Below are 17,984 nucleotides of genomic sequence, written 5' to 3'. Positions count from 1 at the left end.
TATAAGAAGGGTAAACGAAGTTTTTCAGAGAAAAGATATGAGATCTAGTGTGATCGAGTTGGATTGTTGCTAGTGTTTATTAGTGATCAGAGATTGCTGAAGGTGTTGGTATTTGAGGAATTTAATTGTTTTTGAAAGAAGAGAAGGCATTCATGGCTCTAATATGGAAATGGATGAAAGATGAACCAGTGAGTGTCAAGCAAGTTGTAGCTTGCAAAATCAGTGGTTGGTGCTCCCTCCATTGGGTGTTGTAAAATATTTGGGGTTGTAGCTCCATTCAGTTGTAGCTGATAAATTAGGGACTTGTAGCTTCCTACTTTTTGTATCCAGAGAATTACAAAAACAAGTTGTAGCTTTCCCTACGAATGAGTTAAAGAACAAATTTGAAAAGTTATTTGTTGTTTGTGTGTTCCATTGAGATGGTTGATATTATTTCCTATCATTCTTATTTCAATTAATTTCTAAATTTTTTAATGTTGTCCCAATATAATTGCACAAAGTGAAAGAAATTTAAAATTGGTAAAAATTCTCACAATATTGTTTCACGCCCCCCCCCTCAACATTGTCCTGGTTTCCAATAATTGGTATTAGAGAGAGGTTACTGCAGATCAGTTTAACAATTGGAAGAAACATAAAGGAGTATTTACCAACATGAAGCCTATGTTCAATGGAACAAACTATGTGTTTTGGAAAGTGAGGATGAATACCTACATTCAATCACTTGGCACTGAAGTGTGGGATAATGTGGAAGAAGTGTATCAAAGGCCTCTAGCAGTGGCTACCAAAGATCAAAAGTTAGATTTCACATGCAATGCTAAAATGATGAATTACCTGCTTGTTGGCCTACTTGAATCAAAGCTTGTCAAAGTGATGGACTACACATCTGCCAGAGCTATCTGGGACAAGATGAGAAACTACTATGAATGAGACAACAAGGTAAAGAATTCTAAACTCCAAGGTTATAGGATGCAATTTTAGTCTTTAAGCATGCATGATGATGAAGATATTATAATGTATTTTTTGAGAGTTGATGAAGTTGTGAACACAATAAGAGGGTTTGATGAGCAACTAGATGAAGCTACGGTAGTTCAAAAAGTATTAATATCTCTTTCTAAGAGGTTTAATCCCCAGTGGTGTTCCATTGAAGAAATGATCAATTTAAGCACTCTCACTCTAGATCAACTACATGGCATACTCACTGCCTATGTGATTAGAATTTCGAAACATAATTCTATAGAAAAAGAATTAACCTTCAAAGCGGAAAAAAGGTGCAAGGATAAGCATGATAACTCATGTTGTGAATCATAGGAAGAAGAGGCCAACTTTGTGAGGAAGCTCAAGTGAGGATTAGGAATGTATAAAGGAAAGTTACCCTTTAAATGTTTTAATCGTGGAAAAGTTGGTCACTATGTATTAAAGTGTCCTAAAAAGGAAGAAATATTATGATCCAAAAGAAAAATTTAAGAAAGTTAAAAAGGAAAGAAAGGAGGAAAAGAAGAGAGGTTTCTATGTTCAATAAGAGTGCTCTTTGGAAAGTGAACCAAGCCAATCCTCAGATGAGGAAAAATATGACGAGAGACCTAAAGAATTTATGTTGATGGCCATATAAAATCTGTAAGTCGAGGCTATTAATTCTAACAATGAAGAAGGAGTAGACCTTGAAGGTGAATTAGTAAGTTCTCTTGATGAAATAGAAAGGGAAAGGAAGAAAAACAATTCTCATAAGGAGTCTTAGATAAAATAAAAAAGTGAGGCTATTGACCATTGCTCTTGCAAATAGAGGAAGAAAAGAAGATTCAAGAATCCTTGAACTGACAACTGAATGGAAAGTTTCAAGCATGTGAGAGGTTGGAAGGAGAAATCATGTTGCTGAGAAAGGAACTAGAGAAGGCTAAAATGCAACTAAGTTTCAATCAAAATTTTATTAAAGGGATTGATGATTTAAATGAGATATTGGAAGCACAATGTGTCTCCTCAGATCATAATGGTCTTAGCTTTGAGGCTAATTCCAACATAACATTTGAATTAAAAGGTAAACAAACAATTACCTTTGTTCATAAAAAAGAAGGGATTGCACAACAACAAAATAATATTACACAACCAAACAAAAATTAGTAGTAGCAAAATAAGAACACTGGCCAATCAAATTAAACCAGAATTTAGTCCAAAACAGAAAACAACCTTCTAGGTACAATGCTATTTTCCTAAGATACTATTTCACCTGGAAAAATTATGGTCACAAAGTTGCAAATTGCAAAGTCAATCTTTCTTATAGGCAACTAAGATCCAAAAGAAGGTTTCAACAAAGGAAAGGCAGACCAAGGTATGATAATTATTTTTATCCTCTGAATTATCAGGTGCAATGTTTTAAATGTAAAAATTTTGGGCATATAAGATTCAATTGCTATCTTAAGGAGAAAAACATAGATCCTATAATTAAGAAAATTGAACAAAAACCCAAGATCTGGAAAGAAAAGGAGAAATTAGAGAAATGTGATATTTCTTTCGATGCTCAGAATCGTGGGAGCCATTGGTATGTGGAAAATGGTTGTTCCATGCAAATGTTAGGAGACAAAAGTAATTTTTGACATGGAAACCAATTGATAAAGGAAATGTGACTTTTGGCAACAATTCTCTAGGCAAGATAATTGAAAAAGGAGTGGTCAGGCTATCAAATGGAAACGGTAAAGCCAAAAATGTTTTATATTTTGATGGGCTGAAGCATAACCTACTTAGTGTATCTCGTATGTGTGATCAAAGCTATGGTGTGATTTTTAAAGAAAAAAATTTCAAATCAAATCCAAAGGCACAGGTGCAATAGTTGCTAAATTTGTAAGAGAGAACAATAATATCTATGTGCTCAAAGAGAAGATAGAGAGGTGCTACTTGTAAAAGATTGGTGAGATTTGGTTATGTCATAAAAGACTTGGACATTTGAAATTTGACTAGATAGTCAAGCTGAGAAAGAAAAAAACTGTAAAGGATTTTCCAAAAATTTCAAAAGTAGAGAACACAATTTGTAAGTCTTGGCAACTAGGAAAGCAAGCTCAAGTTCTAGTCAAGGAAAAAGAGAACTCATCATCAAAGCCATAGCAAATAGTGCATATGGATCTATGTGGGCCATCCAAAACACAGTCAACCAAATGTAAATTATATTTTATACTAATAATTGATGATTTCAGTGGGATGATGTGGGTTTCCTTCCTTAGATAGAAATATGAATATTTTGAGATGTTTAAAGAGTTTAAAGCTATGGCTTAGAATGAAACTGACTAAAAAATCAAAATCATAAGGTTAGACAATGGAGGTGAGTTTACTTCAAAATAATTTGACGAATTCTGTAAAATGAATGGCATCAAAAGGACGTTTACAATAACAAAGACTCCCCAACAAAATGGTGTACAAGAAAGAGAAAACATATTAGCACAACAATTAGCTAGAGCCATGATGAATGAAAGGAATGTTCAGCAGAGAGCCCCAAAGGGGTAGGTGAGTTGGTAATCACAATGCGGTGAAGTTTGTTAGAAAGGCGGGCTCCGTACTGAAGGTCACGAGTTCAAATCCCCCGGACTTACCCTAGAGCTGTATAGAGGGGTGGGCGCAGCTCCCAGTGGTTATAGAGGTAGCAGTTAGAATCGATCCTATGTAACACAAGTCACGAGGCTTCCCCTATTACCGATTCCACTGTAAGCAAAAAAAAAAGAAAGGAATGTTCAACAGAGGTATTGGGAAAAATCTATTTACACAACAATAGTTATTCTCAATAAAGCCCATTTTATACCAAACAATGACAAAACCCCCTATGATCTGTGGCATGGTAGACTTGCAATAGTCAAACACTTCAAAGCTTTTTCTAGTAGATGCTACATCATCATAAATGATGAGAAACTTAGAAAATGTTATGCAAGAGAAGATGAAGGCATTTTTTTGGAATATTCAGATAACAACAAAGGATACAATGCTATAACAAAAACACTAAGAGGATCATTGACTGTATTGATGTCAAGGTGGATGAACACATTGAGCATGGAGATAAATAATCAGTAAAAGCCAGCGCTGATAAAAAAATAATTGGTGAGGAGTATGATGAATCACCTACATAAGAAGACGATGAAGAACCCTCCAGTCCTCAAGCAAAATATCCGCTAAGGTATGTACAAAAACACCACCCAGTTGATCAGATTGTTGCTTAATTAAATACTAGTGTGAAAACAAGAAGGAAGCTACTAAATCCCTGAGTGCAAGCACATGTTGCCCTGTTGTCCATTGAGGAACCAAAATATGTTGTAAAAGCTAGTAAATACCAACACTGGTTAAAAGAAATGAATGAAGAATTGGATCAAATAGAGAAAAATCAGACTTGGAAACTTGTTCTAAGACCTTCTAATATGAATTTCATTGACACAAAGTGGATTTTCAGGAATGCATTAAATGAACATGGAGAAGTGGTAAGAAAAAAAACTATATTTGTATGCAAAGGATATTATGCTCAAATAGAATGTTTGGATTTTGATGAAATTTTTGTTCCTAGTACTAGATTAGAATTAATAAGATTTTTTTTGGCATTTGCTTGCTTTAAGAAATTCAAAATCTATCAATTGGATGTCAAATATGCTTTTCTCAATGGATAACTATAGGAGGAAGAGTACATAGAGCATCCAGAAGGTTTTCAACTAACAAAGAAACTATATTATGCTTGTAGACTCATGAAGGCCTTGTATGGTATCAAGCAAGCTACTAGGGCTATGTATTACAAGCTAGACAACTGATTGCTAAAGTGTTGATTCAAAATAGGTGTAGTTGGCAATAACTTATATGTCAAATCGAAGGATGGAAAACTTATAGTTGTGGTTGTATATGTTGATGAAATCATATTTTCTCAGATGATTCAAATTTTTTGACCAATGAATTTGTAGCTAATATGAGTTCGCGATGTTCATGCTTGGAGAGATTTCCTACTTCCTTGGCTTATAGATTTTGTAGACACCCAAAGGAATTTTTACCTCTCAAAGAAAGTATCTCAAAGAAGTACTGAAGAAATTTGGCATGGAAGAATGCTCCTTAGTTAGCACTCCAATAGTGATAGGTTGCAAGCTTATCAAGATGGATCAATCTACAGTAGTGGACCAAGCCTTATATAAATCCATCATTGGAAGCCTCTTATATTTGACAACATCAATACTAGACATCATGAATTCTATTACTATAATTGGAATATTTCAAGTAGATCCCAGACAAAGCCATCTACTAGCAGCCAAGATGATTCTTAGATATCTCAGAGAAACAATGGACTATGTACTGTGGTACCCTAGAGGTAAATATTTTTCATTCACTGTTTATACTAATGATGATTGGGCAGGTGATGTAGATGATCAAAAGAGCACAATCAATGGTCATTTATTTCTTGGAAACTATCTATTCTCATGGTTGAGAAAGAAGCAACCTTCCATTTCCTTATCTACAACTGAAGCAAAATATATTGCATAAACTTCTTGTTGCACTCAACTACTGTGGATGAAGAAAAAATTGCAAGATGTACAAGTGTTTTGTGAATAACCGATCCCCATCATTTGTGAAAACACAAGTTCCATAAGCATGTCTAAGAGTCCTATTTTTCACTCCAAGACAAAGCGTATTCCAATCGAGTATCACCGCTTAAGAGAGAAAGTTGTAGCTCAAATTATGAAGCTGGAGTATGTTCCTACAAAAGAACAAGTTGTTGATGTTTTCACCAAGCAACTTCCTAGAGAACAATTTGAGTATTTGAGGCAAATATTGGGAGTTATTCCTCTTGCCTCCTCTCACTAACTCTTCCTTCAATAATAAGAAAATTAGTATTTGTACCTTCAATATAAAAATTTAAGCTTCCAAGTCCACATGATCGACAGGACAGAGTAGGATTATTAACAAAAATAGCATGGTGATAGGGGGAACATGTTGGTGTCTTTTCCATTTATGTCAAAGGGGGAGAATAATAATCAAACAAAACCAATAAAAGGAGAGATACATGGTGATCAAACAAAATAAAGGGAGAGGTAATAATTATCAAAATAATAAAAGGAGAGGTGCATCTTACGGAGAGAAACACTCAAAAGAAACAATTATCCTTAATGAGGATGTTTTGCTTGATCTTGGTGTTCCCATCAATGTCAAAGGGGGAGATTGTTAAAATATGTTTTCATTGATGGAAACATGATGATGTCAGTAGGGTGTTCATTGATGCAATAGGTGGCATAAGTGTCAAAGAATCTCTCAGGAAGAAACCTTAAGGATAAGTATGGATCAACATGGTAGTATTCTTTGTGTTAAAATTTGGAGCTATTTTTGGTTTGGAAAATCAACTCAAACATATAGAAAACCCATTAAAATGGAAAGAGATCTAAAATAGCTTTCCACTGATATGTGGGAGTCTGAAAATGGCCTCCTGGTTCAAACGATAGATCCAGTTAAAGTTTGGTAACCTTAAGTCAAAGATAACACATTTAAAAGGTGGTTGGATGAGATTTTGGCACATAACCAAAGATGGCACAAGTATCCCGATGACAAAGCATAATGGAGCTAAAAAGTAGAGGACCGGGCTGACATGGATGGATAGTGCAACAATGAGGCCCACCCAATGAAGTTGTCCCATCGGAGGTAGTCCAATGGTATAGCCCCGATGAAGGCCTAAGGCTTACAAAGTGAAAGAGCTAAGAGATAGGGCACCAATTCATGACAGCAAAAATCTGACCAATGAGGAGTCGAGAGGGAGGTCCCCACTATGACAGCTAAGCCCATTGAGGGCAAGCCCAAAAAGGTATGAGCCTAGAATATTATTTTTGGAGAACAAGCTTAACCACCGAGAGATAGGCGTCATGTGACTTGGTGGCATTTTGGTGAGCCTTTAGATGATAGTTTTGTTAGGATTGGAGGCTACAAGAGGGGGTTTCCCATACCATCAATTACGTAGATCAATGGCAGATAACCACCTGAGGTCCACTCCTCCTAATACCACAAACCATAATGGATTGGTGTCAAGTTCTTGAACACATTAGTATTTTATGAAATACTTTAACAAAGAAATTGCTCACAAAACCAAGGTCTCGGGGACCCTTTCTCTCTCGTCTCTGATAACACACTTCGTAGTATATCATTGGCCCTTATCAGATGACGTGGGATGATGAAATCAAAATGATGTGATGGACATGTGGCATACATTTTTGGCATTTTTCATCACCTAAAGGGCCTATTTTTGAGTGACACGTGTCACCTAGTGTAGGCCGACACATAGCATAGGTGCCATCATCATGACATCGTCTCGGTGGACATAGGCTGTAATATTTAAAGTTGTGTGCAAAGGGAATGCACCGAGAGGCAATGCACATGGATAGAAAGGGCTACAAGCTAAGCCCTGATCTTTGGCCTTTTCACGTAGAAATGAAACCAAGGGCGTCGAGCATTAACAAAGGGGATTTGGTGCACGAAGGACTTCAATAGGCTAAGTGTTTGAAAGTCTTGGTTTACGGTCACTAAGAGCTAGTCCTATGGAAGAAAATAGGTAAAGGGCAAACGAAAAAGGGGCTTAAGTTCAAAAAGGTACAATAATCAATTTTGGAAGTTAATTTAGTAGTAAAGCCAAAGTTACCCACAAATAAAAACATGATAGGTACTACTAAAACCTGTAAAAGGTGAGAATGCTAAAATAGGAAAATAACCTCAGTTCAACTTACATAAAAGGGTGGTTAAGGTCACAAAACTTGTAGAGGAAATCATATGGCTGAGATGAGCAAGTCAAAGGAAAAGAAAGGATGCATGCAACAATAAAATAAAAGGAAGAGAAGCCAAAAATATCAAGCCAAATTTTTTATAAAGAGGCTTAAGCAAGTAGGATAAACATTTTTTTTAGAGAAAAGATATGAGATTTGGTGTGATTGAATTAGATTGTTTTTGGTGCTTCTTAGTGATCAAATATTGTTGAAGGTGTTGGTTATTGAGGAATTTAATTGTTTTTGAAAGCAGAGAAGGCATTCATGGCTCTAGTATGAAAATGGATGAAATATGAACTACTGAGTGTTAAGCAAGTTGTAGCTTGAAAAATCAGTGGTTGGTTCTCCTTCCAGTGGGTGCTGGAAAATATTTGGGGTTGTAGCTCCATTCAGTTGCAGTTGATAAATCACGGAGTTGTAGGTTCATGCTACTTGTAGCCAAAGAATTGTAACAACAAGTTGTAGCTTGACTTATGAATGAATTGAAGAGAAATTTTGAAAAGTTATTTGGTCTTTGTGTGTTCCATTGAGATAGTTGATATTATTTCTTGTCATGATTATTTCAATTAATTGTTGAAGTATTTAATGGTCTCCCAATAAAATTGCATAAAGTGAAAGAAAGTTTAAATTGGTAAAAATTCTCACAATACTGATTCACCCCCCCCCCCCCCCCTCTTAGTATTGTTCTAGTTTCGAACATGAGAATCACAGTGCAATGCCAATCCTTCCATGGAACAAAGTTATAGCCAATCACAGTTGAGGATGTCAGGGAGCATCAAACATGGATCAGATGAGAGCTAGATAAAATCTCTATTAGGCATAGTTTGTCTTTGAAGATGGATAACATCAATAGGTTGATCAAGACATACCAGAGGGAAGACCCATAGATCCACCTCCTATATTCCATACATACGATTAGGAGGCCAGATGTTAGAGGCCCACATACTTGGATGGAGGTGAAAGAATCCACCAATAACATTGATGTTCATGGGGAGTTGTTTGATATCCCTCTGAAATATTGTGCTAGACATGTTGGTCCAATTCCTCTAAAATATTTTAATAATGTTGATGCGACCCCGTTTCTTTATGATCGATTCATTGGAGCTTCGGGCTAGTTCCCCCACCATGACTAGTTCCCATTTACTTTGCAGTGCATATATATGTGGAGTTTGTGATATATATGAGGTCGAATTACACCAACATCAGATCTAAGTTTTATGGACCCAGATTGGGACATAACTAAGAACGTGTCAGGTCTCATAGGGACCCTACATATGTCACACCAGATCCAAGATTATTTCCACAACCATCTCAGAGTGTGGTATTTCCAGCATAGCTAGAGGAGTTGTCACAGTTCGGCACTGAGACTTGGCATACTATTGTGGATAACATGCAGAGGGTATTGGCCATTGCATATGTCACATTGCATGAAGAGATGATCAGACCACCTTTGTTTCCTCACGACCCACCAGTTCCATTACATGATGATTCATATATCGAGAGTCTAGGGTGTGACCAAGTTTTTTCATATGGACATACGTGTCATGATACCATCCGTGACTCTTGGAGTCTGCATGAACCACGTTACACATACCAAGTACATGTATACATAATTTTTAACTCTTATCGTCAAATTGTATTAATAAGTTTGTATGCGATTGCATTTATATTCATAGGTTCATGATAACATGCATACACAAGCCAACTACATAGATGAGCTTTTGAGGTCATCTGAGGGAGTAGTTGACCAGCTAGAGTAGCCTCCTCTAGTAAATGTTTCCATGGTTCAATCTCTTCCGCCTCCACCTCATAACACTCATGTGGAGGAGAGTCACTCCACATGTAGCAGTTGTTGAGGCAAATTTTTTTATTCCTAAATTTCAACATTTATTTTTTTAAGTTACATGTATGCATGTTAATTAATTTGTAGACTAATTATGATTTGTTTTTTCCATTGTGTACATGGGTGTTATAGACATTTTTGTGCCTTACAACATTGAGCATGAAATGTCCATAATCCAAGGGATCCAAAGTCCGTAAATGAGTTGTTCCTACCCCTAAAGGAACAAGGTCAACCAAAGACAGCTTCTCCCAGAAGTTCTCCACCAAAAACCACTCAGAAACAGTCAATCCAGGATCAATTCAGAGTCTCCACTAGCTGTCTGCGCTGAAATGCAGAGATTACACTGGCTAGGTGCACTGCAACGCAGGTAGAAGCACTACCAGGGTGCACTAAGCGGGAAATGACAAATGGCAAGTTCATTCAACGAGGTGGAAAGACCCTGGAAGCTTCCAGAATCTTCTCCAATGACACTTGCCTCAATGAATTCGACTAGTGATGAGTAAGAGGTTCTCAACCTCCAAGTGGAAGCAAGAACTGACAGAGAGAAGCCACAAGTCAAAACATGAGCTGACTCATCCTCTCTGCTCACATCTATATATGGATCTCTCACCCAGAGGTTCAGGAGGCTGGAATTTTGTACTTTCAGAGAATTGTTGTTGGTTTGAGATTGAGATTAGTACATTGGGTGATTTATGCTTTGTTGGAGGAGAGGAAGGGTTTCCTTTGCTGGGAGGTAGATGCTAGATCGGGCCTCACTTGGTTGTATCTCCTCTTGGACTTTATTACTCTATCAATAAACTATTTGATTTTCTCCTACATGCTGTGTACCAATGATGTTTTGTTATGCTTACATGTTTAGCTTAATCTGACCTTGAGCTTTTTATGAGTGTATATCTGTATCTTCTTGTAGTTTCTCTCTCTTGTGATCTTGCAGGAATTCGATGAAGGTGGGCCAGTGAGAGAGCTGGGAGCTAGGAACTACTGAAGAGAGGAGTGATTTGGATCGACAAACTAGCGGAAGATACATGTTAGTTAGATCGGAATGCCCCTATCCCACTCTAAGAGGTGATAGTGCCTTAGCAACAAACAGGTAAACTTATTCAAGTATTCTTCTTTATGAAATGTAAGTGAGGAAGAAGGATCTAACTAACCTGTATCTTCCGCTAGTTTGTCGATCCAAATCACTCCTCTCTTCAGTAGCTCCTAGCTCCCAGCTCTCTCACTCGCCCAGCTTCACCGAATTCATGAAAGATCACAAGAGAGAGAAACTACAAGAAGATACAGATATACACTCATAAAAAGCTCAAGATCAGATTAAGCTAAACATGTAAGCATAAAAAAACATCATTGGTACACAGCATGTAGGAGAAACTCAAATAGTTTATTGATAGAGTAATAAATTCCAAGAGGAGATACAACCAAGTGAGGCCCGATCCAGCATCTACCTCCCAGCAAAGGAAACCCTTCCTCTCCTCCAACAAAGCATAAATCACCCAATGTACTAATCTCAATCTCAAACCAACAACAATTCTCTGCAAAGTACAAAATTCCAGCCTCCTGAACCTCTGGGTGAGAGATCCATATATAGATGTGAGCAGAGAGGATGAGTCAGCTCATGTTTTGACTTGTGGCTTCTCTCTGTCAGTTCTTGCTTCCACTTGGAGGTTGAGAACCTCTTACTCATCACTAGTCGAATTCATTGAGGCAAGTGTCATTGGAGAAGATTCTGGAAGCTTCCAGGGTCTTTCCACCTCGTTGAATGAACTTGCCATTTGTCATTTCCCGCCCAGCGCACCCTGATAGTGCTTCTACCTGTGTTGCAGTGCACCTAGCCAGTGTAATCTTTGCATTTCAGCGGAGACAGCTAGTGGAGCCTCTGAATTGATCCTGGATTGACTGTTTCTGAGTGGTTTTTGGTGGAGAAGCTGTCTTTGGTTGACCTTGTTCCTTTAGGGGTAGGAACAACTCATTTAGGGACTTTGGATCCCTTGGATTATGGAAATTTCATGCTCAATGCTATAAGGCACAAAAATGTCTATAACAGTTGTCGCCTAAAGTATGAGGCCGTTTATCGGGTGAAATGCTTTATTAGGAGGATCCGAAGTTCTTCCAATGCTGGGAGGAGACCTGTAATAAGATACAATAAAATACATTATTTTTCATAATGCTTTCATGATCTAGCTGAGGCGGGCATTCCCATGCTTAGCTTTATAAATTCATTTTTCTGTACATAGAACAGACAATCGTCTGATGGTAGACTGATAATTTTGATGAAATCATCATCCTTTTGGTAGGATGATTATCTGCTGTAATGATGTACATGTCAATGTCTTTATTTTTCCTGAATATATATCGTAGCCCGGATGGATGAAACTAGATCCGGGGATATCAAACTCATTCGATCTTCATTCTAAGTACAAGTCGATCCATGTGAGAGATGTTCTAAAGTCGAACATGGAAGGACATCGCTTGATTACCGGTCAATGAGGTAAACCGTTAACAAGCGCGAGTAGAATCACCGATAATGATAATGACCCTCAAGGTACTGCAGTACAATTCACGTGGTGTGAATAAAGGACTTGGCGTCAAACACCACGCAAAATCTTTCGGTCGAAGGTCATTGATGTATACCTGTCACCGGAAGTGAGAAACTTGCCATTTAGGCATGCAAGATTCAAAGTACTGAAGGGGTTGTCCCTAGATCAACTTCTTGGATAATGAGCTGATGTCGACAAGAAGCGATCCGTCAAAGGAGGGCCTTAATGTATCCCACATTAGTGACACGGAACGGAGCAAATGATTTTGATGGAGGTGAAAACAATCTGATGATATATGATTCAGGGTGGCGGTCATGAAAGGATGAAGGATAATGTATGGTAGTGGATGGGACACGGTTGACTTCTCTGGATGACTTCTCTTGAACATATCGGCGACACTTGTGTGATGGATTGGTAGCATTTACCCCAAAGGTGGATGGTATGGTGAGACCATGGTGATGTGACCGGTGAATGAAACAACCCAACCCGACTCAGGCACGGAGTGGAAGTGTCATGTTCAAGAGCGACTTGCTACCAATAAAGTTCTTTGAGTTTCTTCCCAATTTTTCCCCAGTCATTTCTGACCAGTTTCTATTTATTTTTGTCAAGCTTCAGGAGGATAACATATGCTTGTTCTATAATTTTCCCTTCGGGCAAACCCATCGCTATGTTTTAACCTGTATCTTCCGCTAGTTTGTCGATCCAAATCACTCCTCTCTTCAGTAGCTCCTAGCTCCCAGCTCTCTCACTGGCCCAGCTTCACCGAATTCCTGAAAGATCACAAGAGAGAGAAACTACAAGAAGATACAGATATACACTCATAAAAAGCTCAAGATCAGATTAAGCTAAACACGTAAGCATAACAAAACATCATTGGTACACAACATGTAGGAGAAACTCAAATAGTTTATTGATAGAGTAATAAATTCCAAGAGGAGATACAACCAAGTGAGGCCCGATCTAGCATCTACCTCCCAGCAAAGGAAACCCTTCCTCTCCTCCAACAAAGCATAAATCACCCAATGTACTAATCTCAATCTCAAACCAACAACAATTCTCTGCAAAGTACAAAATTCCAGCCTCCTGAACCTCTGGGTGAGAGATCCATATATAGATGTGAGCAGAGAGGATGAGTCAGCTCATGTTTTGACTTGTGGCTTCTCTCTGTCAGTTCTTGCTTCCACTTGGAGGTTGAGAACCTCTTACTCATCACTAGTCGAATTCATTGAGGCAAGTGTCATTGGAGAAGATTCTGGAAGCTTCCAAGGTCTTTCCACCTCGTTGAATGAACTTGCCATTTGTCATTTCCCACCCAGCGCACCCTGGTAGTGCTTCTACCTGCGTTGCAGTGCACCTAGCGAGTGTAATCTTTGCATTTCAGCATAGACAGCTAGTGGAGCCTCTGAATTGATCCTGGATTGACTGTTTCTGAGTGGTTTTTGGTGGAGAACTTCTGGGAGAAGCTGTCTTTGGTTGACCTTGTTCCTTTAGGGGTAGGAACAACTCATTTAGGGACTTTGGATCCCTTGGATTATGGACATTTCATGCTCAATGCTGTAAGGCACAAAAATGTCTATAACAGTTGTCCCCTAAAGTATGAGGCCGTTTATCGGGTGAAATGCTTTATTAGGAGGATCCAAAGTTCTTCCAATGTTGGGAGGAGACCTGTAATAAGATACAATACAATACATTATTTTTCATAATGCTTTCATGATCTAGCTGAGGCGGGCATTCCCATGCTCAGCTTTATAAATTCATTTTTCTGTACATAGAACAAACAATCGTCTGATGGTAGACTGATAATTTTGATGAAATCATCATCCTTTTGGTAGGATGATTATCTGCTGCAATGATGTACATGTCAATGTCTTTATTTTTCCTGAATATATATCGCAGCCCGGATGGATGAAACTAGATCCGGGGTCTTCAAACTCATTCGATCTTCATTCTAAGTACAAGTCGATCCATGTGAGAGATGTTCTAAAGTCGAACATGGAAGGACATCGCTTGATTACCGGTCAATGAGGTAAACCGTTAACAAGCGCTAGAGGAATCACCGATAATGATAATGACCCTCAAGGTACTGCAGTACAATTCACGTGGTGTGAATAAATGACTTGGCGTCGAACACCACGCAAAATCTTTCGGTCGAAGGTCATTGATGTATACCTGTCGCCGGAAGTGAGAAACTTGCCATTTAGGCATGCAAGCTTCAAAGTACTGAAGGGGTTGTCCCTAGATCAACTTCTTGGATAATGAGCTGATGTCGACAAGAAGCGATCCGTCAAAGGAGGGCCTTAATGTATCCCACATCAGTGACACGGAACGGAGCAAATGATTTTGATGGAGGTGAAAACAATCTGATGATATATGATTCAGGGTGGCGGTCATGAAAGGATGAAGGATAATGTATGGTAGTGGATGGGACACGGTTGACTTCTCTGGATGACTTCTCTTGAACATATCAGTGACACTTGTGTGATGGATTGGTAGCATTTACCCCAAAGGTGGATGGTATGGTGAGACCATGGTGATGTGACCGGTGAATGAAACAACCCAACCCGACTCAGGCACGGAGTGGAAGTGTCATGTTCAAGAGCGACTTGCTACCAATAAAGTTCTTTGAGTTTCTTCCCAATTTTTCCCCAGTCATTTCTGACCAGTACCTCTTTATTTTTGTCAAGCTTGAGGAGGATAACATATGCTTGTTCTATAATTTGCCCTTCGGGCAAACCCATCGCTATGTTTTAACGAGCCTAGCGATAGTGAAACTCGATCCTTTTCATTTTTAGAGAGTCTAAAAAGGTATGTAAAGTCAACTCCGAAAGTCCTTTTTCGTCATCTAATCCCTCCAGTCTGAAAAAGTATAAAACAATACAGAAGGGATGAGTTTTCGATAGTTTTAACGAGCCGAACAAAACAAGCGCTCGATCTTTTTGTGCAATAATCCCTCAGGTCCAAAAAGATTAAAATCTAGAGGAGGGATAACACTTCTGGCCGCTTTAACGAGCTGGAAGGCCAAAACTCGGCAATCTTTTCATATTTTACAAGTCAGATGAAAAGATCTTAAAGAAGACTCGTCTTTTGAGGAACGAGTGTTAAAACGGGTTAGCAGCTGATTCCAGGTAAAGGTTGGAATTTTCCAAGCACGGCAGTGTCACAAGGATGGCTAGTGAAATCACTCTTCGCAGCTGTTCCTCAAAATGGGTAAACAATCATATGGAGGTGAACGATCGGCCAATGGAAAAGTGGAGGTGACGGTGCAAACACGACCAAGGATTTAATGGCTGATGAATTTACATTCACGGTGGTTATTTACCGGGTAGTTCATTTTTTAACGAGCTTAAACACGGATTGAAACATTTGCTCGATCTTATGTTTATTTTTTAACGAGCATGAACTATGCGCTAAAACTGCTCGATCTTATGTTTATTTTTTAACGAGCATGAACTATGCGCTAAAATTGCTCGATCTTATGTTTGCATGCCCCCAGCATAATAACGCAAATCGAGGTGCATGCCCCCCACGCTTCACTGCATTCAACTCGGTGGTTGGTCACTATTTAAGCATAGTAACGCTTGAGGTAAAACCCATTACGAGGTTCAGCCAGTGGAATTCCGTCATAATCCATTAACTCGTAGGCTCCTTTTGCTAACACTCGTTTAACAATATAGGGGCCCATCTGTTGTGGGGAAAAGTATCCGATGCGGATGACCCTATCCCTACTCTAAAGGTGACAGTCTTTAGCAACAACTGAAAGTAAAGCTTTGATGTTTTCCTTTATGAAAGTACAGAGAGGGGGAGGAAATGATCAACCAACCTGGTATCCTTCGCTTAGTCGATCTTGATCCTCTCTCTTTGTCTCTTGTTCCCAGCTCCTTGCTCTCTTTGCCGGTCCAGCTACACACAAGCCCTGCACAAAACGAGAGAGGAAACTACAAGATACAAGTACTCATAACTGATGCATGGATTAGAGTGAATCAAATATACATGTAAATACAATACATCAATGCAATACAAGTATATAGGAGAACATGCAAAACTTTATTGATAGAAGTAACAGGGTTCTGAGAAGGTTACAACCAATGATGGCTCCAATCTAGCAGCACCTCCCCAGCAGCAAGAACTCTCCTCTTCACCTCTAGTAAAACAATCACCCAATAGCTCTAACTGTAATCCAACAGCACCTCCTTGCTTTACACAAAATTCCAGCCTCCTTAGACCTCATAGAAGAGCTCTATATATAGGAGAGAAGAAGAGAGGATGAGTCAGCTTGAGGCTGGCATAGAGCTGACTAGTGTCCTCTCCCTCTTCAGTTAATCTTCAGTTCTTGAGTCCACTTGGAGATCCTTGCTTACACATGGTGATCAAGTACCTCTTACTCATCACAAGGCGAATCTGATGAACCAAGTGTCAGTTTGGAAGCTTCCTGGGCAGTTGACACCTTGCAGGATGACTGTGCCACTTGGCCAATCTCGCCCAACGCAGGTAGCCTTCATTACTTTTGACTTCCAGCGCAGGTACAAAGTGGGACAGTTGCATTACAGCGCAGAAGCTCAGTTAAGCAGCTGACATGATCCAAAATAAGCCTGTTTTGAAGTGTTTTCAGGTGGAGAACTGATTGGAAGTGCTGTTGTTTGATGACCTTGTTCTTTTAGGGGTAAGAACAACATGTTTAGGGACTGAGGATCCCTGTAATTATTGACATTCCATGCTCCATGATGCGAGGCACAAAAATGTCTATAACACCATCCATAAAGAATTAAATTTACCTGCTCCCAATTTATCGGATTCTTGGTCGTAAAGCAAGACCAAGTCACCTTCTGAGAAGACACGTGGTTTGACATTTTTGTCGAACTGCGCCTTGACTCGTTTCTTATGGGCTTCATTAGCCAATGCGGCATCACGACGGGTTTCATCCAATTGGATTAATTCCAAGAAACGAGCCTCTTCTTCTGAAGTTTCGGGGAGGAGGTCAATTGCGAGTTTAAGAGACGAGATTTCACACTGGACTGGTAAGACTGCTTCCAGGCCATATACCAGTTGGAAAGGTGTGAACCCGGTTGCATTCCTTACCGATGTTTGGTAGGCCCACAAGGCTGAGTACAGGATTAGGTGCCACCTTCTTTTGTGAACCCCGATCATCCTTTGCAACATACGCTTCAGGACCTTGTTGATTGCTTCAACTTGTCCGTTGGCTTGCGGATAATACGGGGTAGAGCTATCGTGAGATAGCCCTAGCTTGGCAGCTAATTCAACCATCATGTGATTGCGAAAATGTGATCCATGATCCGTAACTATAGCTTGTGGTACGCCGAATCTGGCGACTACATGATTGAAAAAGAAAAGGGCAGCGGTTTCACCAGTGTTATCTAATGTAGGCATCTCCTCGGCCCATTTGGTAAAATAGTCAACGGCGACTATAATATACCCATGCCCCCCGGTCGAGGTGGGGTTACATGTCATGAAATCGATGCCCCATTTGGCGAAAGGCCCAACAACAACTATTGGCTGTAAAGGTGCGAGTGGTCTTCTGGTTTTGCTATCAAAAATTTGACAAGCATGGCAACTTTTGACTGCGGTTATGCAATCTTTGAACATGGTTGGCCAGAAGTATCCTGCTTGTAAGATTTTTTGTGCTGTATCATATCCAGATTGATGCCCCCCACACGCGCCTGAATGACAATCATTCAGGGCTTTTTCGGCCTCCTCATGGGTGAGGCACCTTCTCAGAACTGTATCGATACCACGACGGTAAAGCGTACCACCGACGATCATGTAGTATTTTGCTTGGTATCGTATACGTTTCCGTTCTGAGTGAGAGGTGTCAGGCCTGAACTTTTGGGTTTGGAGATAAAT

The sequence above is a fragment of the Pinus tabuliformis genome, chromosome 8 (genome assembly GCF_031772625.1).
Source record: "Pinus tabuliformis cultivar Carrire ecotype Pingquan chromosome 8, CPIR1, whole genome shotgun sequence".
NCBI classification, from domain to species: Eukaryota; Viridiplantae; Streptophyta; class Pinopsida; order Pinales; family Pinaceae; genus Pinus; species Pinus tabuliformis.
This window is presented reverse-complemented; position numbering follows the sequence as displayed.